The sequence below is a fragment of the Otolemur garnettii genome, unplaced genomic scaffold (assembly GCF_000181295.1).
Source record: "Otolemur garnettii isolate 467f Iridium unplaced genomic scaffold, OtoGar3 scaffold00424, whole genome shotgun sequence".
Lineage (NCBI taxonomy): Eukaryota > Metazoa > Chordata > Mammalia > Primates > Galagidae > Otolemur > Otolemur garnettii.
In genome coordinates, this window is record NW_003852819.1 from 62,866 (window position 1) to 71,084 (window position 8,219).

An 8,219-nucleotide genomic window follows, 5' to 3' on the forward strand; every position below is an offset into this window, starting at 1 on the left:
TTGTAATACAATTTTTGGACATCTGGTTGTTTGCTCTTTTCTTGTAGATTTGCTTGCGTTTTTTGTAGACTCTGGTTATTAGCCCTTTGTCATATTCATAACATGTGAATATATTCTTTCATTCCGACAGTTGTTTATTTGCTTTGTTGGTTGTATTCTTAGCCTGGAAGATTTTTAGCCTGATTAGGTCCCGTTTACCTATTTTTCCTGTTCCTGCAATTCCCAATGGTATCTTCTTCATAAATTATTCCTCTAGGCTGATATCCTTAAGAGATTTTCCCATGATAATTTTTATTGTGTCATGTCTTAGATTTAAATCTTTTATGGAGCCAGAGTCAATTTTTGTGAGTGGTAAGAGGTGGGGGTTCAGTTTCAGTCTTTTACACGTGGATATCCAGTTCTCCTGGCACCGTTTATTAAATAGGAATTCTATTCCCCAGTGTATGCTTTTGTTTGGTTTATTGAAGATCAGTTGGAGATGTGTGAGACTGGTTTCATCTCTAGCTTCTCAATTCTATTCCACAGACATATGTCTGTATTTTTATACCAATATCCTGCTTTTTTTTTTTTTTTTTTTTTTAACCAGAGGAAGCAGCTTTAATTGATGGGTTGTATCCAGAGCCAGAAAGGCTATGTATGCACTTTCAGCTACCCCCGTGCCTCTGGGGTCTCACATTGCTCCACATGGGGAGGGGATATAAATTGCCTCTTGATTTTCCAAGGCCCAGTCCAGTCTCTTCCCTGTGCAGCCTTAGGAACACAATAGCAATACTGTTCAGGAGTTTTGTTTTGTTTTTCTTTCCAGCTAGGCCTGCTGTAGCTACTTAGTAACAACTAGGGGTATAGGGCATAGGGGGAAGCAGGCAGATAAGTAAGGTGCACAGGAAAAGAGGAAGGCAGCCCATCAAAGGTCCCTTGGCCCAGCCTCAGTGGCCTGCTCCTTCATTGGTTGCATTTCTCTTTGTGCTGGATCACGCCCTTCTGAATCAGATCAGGGATTTCCACTGCCAGCCATGGACCCCAAGAGCCATGAGATGAGCTAATCCAAACTTAAGCACATTCCTGGCCCACAAAGGCTTGAAGTGATCAGTCAGGCATATTTTGCCACCCCTGTACATCTTTGCTGTCTTTACATCCAGCTCAGGGACTGCAATTTCTGGAGCAGTAGTAGGACAAGTGAAAGGAATGTCAAACTCAATGTGAAACTTGTATTTCAGGAGGTCATGGATGTACCAGCATTTTCCAAACCACCGAGTCCCTTCCTTGTTGGACTCCAGTCGGAACCAATCATTGTCCGCATTCCTGTTGTTTTCCACATACCGAATAAGAGATTGGTATTCCTCCTTCAGTCGCTGCACCCACAACTCCCGATCTTGGGGTCCAGCGTTAGTCTTCAGCACCGGGATCTCACCACATGCCGGGTGGCTTTGTCCGCCAACTTACAGTCCAGCTGAGGCAGCAGTTATCCAACAGAAAGGTGTTTAACTCCTTATAATTATTAGAAACCATCCAGGATCAAATTAAATCGTATACAGTAGGGCCTGGTGCGGTGGCTCATGTCTGTAATCCTAACACTCTGGGAGGCCGAGATGGGTGGATTGCCTGCCTTTAGGAGTTGGAGACCAGTGGGAGCAAGAGAAGAGAGACCTCGCCTCTAAAAACAATAGCTGGGCGTTTTGGATAGCGCCAGCAGTCCCAGCTATTGGGGAGGCTGAGATAAAAGCTTGGCTGAGCCCAAGAGTTTGAGACTGCAGTGAGCCGTGACGCTGGGGCCCTCTCATATCATGTTATTTTGATCACTGTAGACGTGTTACCTGAAGTCTGGTAACGTGATGCCTCCAGGTTTTTTTTTTTTTTTTTTTTGTAGAATTTTGTTGGCTATTCAGAGTTTTCTCTGGTTCCATACTAAATGATAAATGATTTTCTCAAGTTCTTCAAGGCACGATGTTGTTGTTTTAATGGGGATTATGTTAAATCTTTGAATCCCTTTGGGTAATTTTGGCATTTTAACAATGTTGATTCTTCCCAGCTGTGAGCATGGTATGTTCTTCCATATGTAAACATCTTCTGCTATTTATTTGCTCAGGGTTTCATAATTCTCTCTATAGAGACCCTTCACACCCTTTGTTAAGTATATTCCTAGGTATTTCACTTCCTTTGAAGATACTGTGAGGGGTATTGTGACTTTGATTTGGTTCTCAGAATTATGCCAGAGCTCTCTGAGAGAATGATCCGTTTTTGCTCTCTACTTCTCTTCCTCTTTGAGAGTTTGGGAGTGTTGATTTGGTTCTCAGCTTGCCTGTTGTTGGTGTATATGAAGGCTACTAATTTGTGAACATAGATTTTATATCCTGAGACATTACTCTATTTCTTGATCACTTGCAGGAGTCTTGTGGTTGAGTCCCTTGAATTTTCTCTGTATAAGATTCTATCATCTGCAAAGAGTGAAATTTTGACTTCTTCTGTCCCCTTTTGGACACCTTTGATATCTGTCTCTTTCCTGGTTGCATTGGCTAGCATTTACAACATTATGTTGAACAGTAATGGCCAAAGGGAACATCCTTGTCTGGTTCCAGTTCAAAGAGAAAATAGTTTCCTTTTTTTTTTTCTCTCTCTATTTTTATGATATTGGCTGTGTGTTTGTTGTAGATGGCTTCTGTCTGTTTAATAAATGTCCTGATCGGTGCCTATTTTCTTAAGTGTTCTTATCAGAAAAGGATGCTGGATTTCATCAAATGCTTTTTCTGCATCTATTTGAGAGGATCACATGGTCTTTGTTTTTGCCTCTGTTTATGTGGTAAAAAATGTTTATGGATTTGTGTATGGTAAACCAGCCTTTTATCTCTGGGATGAAGTCAACCTGGCTGTGATTTTTTGATGTGTATCTGAATTCTATTTGCTAATACTTTATTGAGTATTTTTGCTTTAATATTCATTAATGATCTTAGTCTGTAGTTTTCTCCTTCTGTTCAGTCCTTTCCTGGTTTTTGTATCAGGGTGATATTTGCTTCACAGAAGCAGTTGGGTAGGATTCCTTCCTTCTCAATGTTTTTGCATAGGTTCTGCAATATAGGTATGAGCTCTTCTTTGAAGGTTGGGTAGAATGACAGAAAAAAGTTTTGATGATAACTGTTGTACTCCAGACAAACACCTCAGAAAACCCTGTGGTGTCAGTGCCGTCACCAAGGAAGCAGGCCGGACAATGGATTGTAAGCTCCAAGCTTGCAGGAGGAGGTGGGCCTCCCCATGTGAGTCACGGAAAAGGCCCCAAGCAACCTCACAGCTGCTATTTATTGAGAACAAGCTCCCCTCCCCGGAGCCCTACCCCCACACTGGAATTCCACAGCTGATCAATTTCCAACTGCCACCCTCTGTTCCTTAACTCTAGTGATTGCTTGTATGTTTCAAAAAATGGCCACTTTGTCTCTGCAAGCCCACTGTCCTGGTCAATCACCAGGCCACTTTGTCTCTGCAAGCCTGCTGTCCTTGTTCCTACACATCTTGCTGCATAGGTTGTTACATAGATCACCACATATGTTGTTACACAGGTTGCTACATATCCCGTTACATAAACTGCTACATATTCTGTTGCATAGGTTGCTACACTGTGGCCCAGTACCCAGTCATGCTCATAAAGGTCTAGAGGTCTAGTGAGGAGTGTAGATTTCCATACTCATGATCTCACTAATTGTCAAACCTAAAAATGTCCATCTTACAGAACCAGAGAGTAGAATGGTGGTTACTAGAGGATGGGGGTTGGAGTGTTTGGGGAAGTGTTGGTCAAAATGTGTCACAATTTCAGTTAGAGGGACTAAGTTGAAGGGATCTATTGTAGACCATGGTGACTACAGGTAATGGCAACATACTGTATACTTGAAATTTGCTAAGAGACTTAGTGTTCTTACCACAAGAAAGCAATTAGCATGTGAGAATGTGAGGTAACACAGATGTTAATCATCTTGAATTAACCATTTCACCATGTATACTTACATCAAAATATCATACACCATGTATGTGTGTGTGTATATACATATATATCTATATATACACACATATATACATATATATGATTTTAATTTGGCAATTTAAAAAATAAGAATAATAAGGAGAAAGTCTTCCAGGACATTAAGAAATGAATTCAACTGAATGGAAACGCTTATGAAACATATCAAATCTGTGGGGCAAAGCTAACGCTTTGTGGAAAGGGAAATTTATACCATTAAGCACTTGCATCAGACAAAAAGAAGACTATCAAAGCAGTAATCTAAGCTGTCACTTCAAAATAAACAAGAAAAATAAGAGCAAAACAAACCCTCAGCAATGGGAAGAAAGGTAATACAAAAGATAAGTCCAATAATCTACAAAGTAGAAAACAGAAAAACAATAGAGAAAATCAATAAAACAAAAACGAGGTTTTAAAGAAAGGTCAATAAAACTTACACATCTCAAGCATGACTGACAAAAAAAACCTAGGATGATTCACTGAATTTGCACATATTTGCTGAATGAGTTTGATGACTGTATTCATGAAACTTTTCATATGCTCTATTTTAGAAAGCTAATCCCTGATGTTTCCAGCAGGATTCATATAGTGGGAAGAAGAAATAAGAGAAGCTTCAGACTCTTGATTTAAATGACAATGAAATTCAGTTTTTGACCAAACAGCCAGATTCTTGTCTTTCATCATAGGAACTAGTTTTTGTAGTATCTTTCATAATTAGCTCAATTCTCTTTTAAAAGTTAGAAATTATGGGCCACCTCCATGTGCGGAAGCCCAGGCAGCTGTGGGGTCCTCCTGGGGGCCACCGGGGACCGGTTATCAAGAGGGCCTTGTTCTTTTCCTACTCCATGTGACTCTGGACCTAGAGTGGTTACTACAATGGAAGGAATCAGTAATTTTAAGACACCAAAGTAAATTATCTGAAAAAAAAATCTGTATTATGTTCAACTCCATGTATAAACATCTCTGCCTCTCCATTTATGCAGAAGCTTGGCTTTGGTACTGGGCTAAATGTTTAACTGATGAAAAGATCTCCAAAGGGTTTGTCTCATTCTCCTTGGGCAGTGAAAAAGATTAATCCTATATGTAACGATCATTATCGAAGAGTGTACCAAAGTAGATTAATCGATGAAGCTAAGATTTTGAAAAGCTTTCACCATCCAAACATTATAGGCTATCGTGCTCTTTTTCTTACTGAAGCTAATGATGGAAGCCTATATCTTGCTATGGAATATGGAGGTGAAAAGTCTCTACATGGCTTAATAGAAGAACAAAATAAAGACAGTGGAGATCCTTTCCAGCAGCCATAATTTTAACAGTTGTTTTGAACATGGCAAGAGGGTTAAAGTACCTGCACCATGAAAAGAAACTGCTTCATGGAGATATAAAGTCTTCAAATGTTGTAATTGAAGGTGATTTTGAAACAATTAAAATTTGTGATGTGGGGGTTTCTCTAACATTGGATGAAAATATGACTGTGACTGACCCTGAGGCTTGTTACATTGGCACAGAGCCATGGACACTCAAGAAAGCTTTGGAAGAGAATGGTATTATTACTGACAAGGCAGACACATTTGCCTTTGGCCTTACTCTGTGGGCAATGATGACTTTGTGTATTCCACATATCAGTCTTTCAGATGATGATGATGAAGATAAAACTTTTGATGAAACTGACTTTGATGATGAAGCGTACTATGCAGCTTTGGGAACTAGGCCACCTATTAATACAGAAGAATTGGATGAATCATACCAGAAAGTAATTGAACTCTTCTCTGTATGCACTAATGAAGACCCTAAAGACCATTCTTCTGCTGTATGCATTGTTGAAGCTTTGGAAATAGATGTCCAGTATTAAGTATGCCCTGTGTATATAACTTTTTACTCTGACACATTTATATAGTTACTTTACTTATCTGTAGTTAGTTATTAGACTCTTTGGAGGTGGCCTATTTGAGGACCACAGTATTTTGATAACATTTTAATAACTATTTCTAATATATTTCATATAAGCTTATGATAAGCTCCTGGAATTGTACTGGGTTTTCTCTGAGACTAGTTACATAGTACTTTGGTGTTGTTCACGCAGACTTAAAACACTAGCAATAAAATGCTGCAAAATGTTTAACATTAATTTGAATTTAATGACCATTACTTTTGGTAATAATCTTTCCCCAAAATTCTCTATGTTAACGGATGTATTCAAAGTAGCACTTTCTGCAGGACAAAATAAGCCTATATTTGTTTGTATTTTAAAACATCAAACCTTTTACTGGCCTTCCTTGGCTGATGTGCTTATTAACAAAGTATGACTCAAAAGTTCTTTGGATATTCCAGACTTTGGCTACAGCTTGCCTTGCTTTCTTAGATGTTCTCAGATCTTTGTTTTTTGCTTTACTTTATTAAATGTATTTCATATTTTGTATTGAGATTCCTTTTTCTTTTACTAATCTATATCTTCAGTACTTCAAGTTTGGGGTAAAATTAATAAAACTTAAATAGGGTGCTATAGAATAAAGGACACCTTTGGTTCCAGAAAAATAAATAAATAAATAAATAAATAAATAAATGTTAGAAATTATTCCAAAATATCTGTGCCACAAGTTCAATTTGTTATGCTGCGAGCATGTCTTTGCAAATTGGCAAGCTCTTGGAGACAAACTGTCTCGTGACTCATGTAATGCTAAAAGTAAGGTAGTGGACGTTTTTCAGATTTTGAGTCAATTATTTTTTGATATTGTTAGAGAGTTCTTGTATTATAGGGGCATTTGCTTGACAACTTAGTTGAAGGTCTTCCGCTTTTTGTAAAATATTATATATGGTCTCACAATTTTCTAACATACCACTGTAATTGAAATAACAAGCTCTTTTTACCATGCCTCCCATCTAAAATGTGTATGTGTGTGTGGGTGTGTGTGTACAAGATACAAGCCATTTTGTAGCTGGCTTAATTTAATTTAATAACCTTAGATCTTCTTAATAATTGTCAAAAACTTCTCCTTTGTGGTTGCTTGCCAGTTAATTCTAATTTCAGGCACCTGATTTTGTCAATCTGTTTAGAGCGGGCATCCTCAAACTACGGCCTGCAGGCCACATGCAGCCTGCCGGGTGTTTTTGCCACCGCTGCCTGTCCTGCTTAGCAGCCAACTCATCCCGGGGCCCATAGTCCGGCCCTCCAACGGTCTGAGGGACAGTGAACTGGCCCCCTGTATAAAAAGTTTGAGGACCCCTGGTTTAGAGTGTTAGAAGAGAAGTTCTTATCAAACTCATCATGTTTGGGGTTGCTTTTCACTTAATACTGTTCAAGTTAATTGTCTTTACATTTCTTTCATAAGAATAAACAGCTTATTCTGTTCTGCTGAAGCAAATACAACATCAAAAACAATAACAAGGTGAAGGGGAGAAGGGAAGGAGATGCTCTTTTTTGCAGCAAAGTGCCCACTAACAAAAGCAGAAAGGGATGATAGAATTAGAAAATCACCGTTTTCTAAACTAACAAAATAATAATCAAATCAGACAAGAGTCCAAATAATATTAAAGCAAGGAGATGAAATTTGGTTGGACTGACAGAATATCCACATGGCATCAAAATATCATGTCACAGACTACTTATTAATCATCAAGGGACAAAGATACCTACTGAGTAATCTGTGCAACAAACACCTTAAATAATTGATCAAACTGATTAATACTGATAGCATCACAAATAAATAGACAAACTGGCCTTAGCAGCCTCCAGATGTGGTATAAGGTGAACTCTTCATCACTTACTTAATATTCTTATCCAAAATGTTAATCATAAATCTAAACAAGAGGCAGAGATCAGGCAAACACATGTTGTAGGACACTAGACTAGATAACAGGCCTAGGCTCTGGGAAAAAAGTATCCTTGTCATGGAAGATTTAAAAAATTGTTTTTGGGACCGTTCATGATTAGAGGACACTAAAGAGACATGACAATGGAATGCAATGTTTGATAGTTGATTGGGTTGTAGATAACCCAAGAAATCCCTCATAAGGATAGTATTGGGACAATTGGGGAAATTTAAATATGACTGTATATGGTCTTAAGTAATATTACTGTATTACCATATCACTGTTAAATTTTTTCAATGTGGTAACGGTACTGTGGTCACATAGGTAGACTTCCTAGTACTTAGGAAATATATGCTGAGGTAACCAAAGGAATTGATCAGAACTGTTGAGTGTTTTTTTTTTTTTT

General features: G+C 38.4%; 2 pseudogenes across 1 annotated transcript; one reads left to right on the forward strand and one right to left on the reverse strand.

Moving 5' to 3' along the window:
- Positions 1-792: 792 nt before the first annotated feature.
- On the reverse strand, positions 793-4,764 carry LOC100946711 (annotated as a pseudogene). Its single transcript, XR_002771477.1, has 2 exons — positions 4,759-4,764; positions 793-1,450 (listed from the first exon to the last, which is right to left on the reverse strand). The product of XR_002771477.1 is annotated as a ubiquitin-fold modifier-conjugating enzyme 1 pseudogene (transcript).
- A 115-nt stretch (positions 4,765-4,879) lies between these two features.
- LOC100947021 lies at positions 4,880-5,855 on the forward strand (annotated as a pseudogene).
- The last annotated feature ends 2,364 nt before the right edge of the window (positions 5,856-8,219 follow it).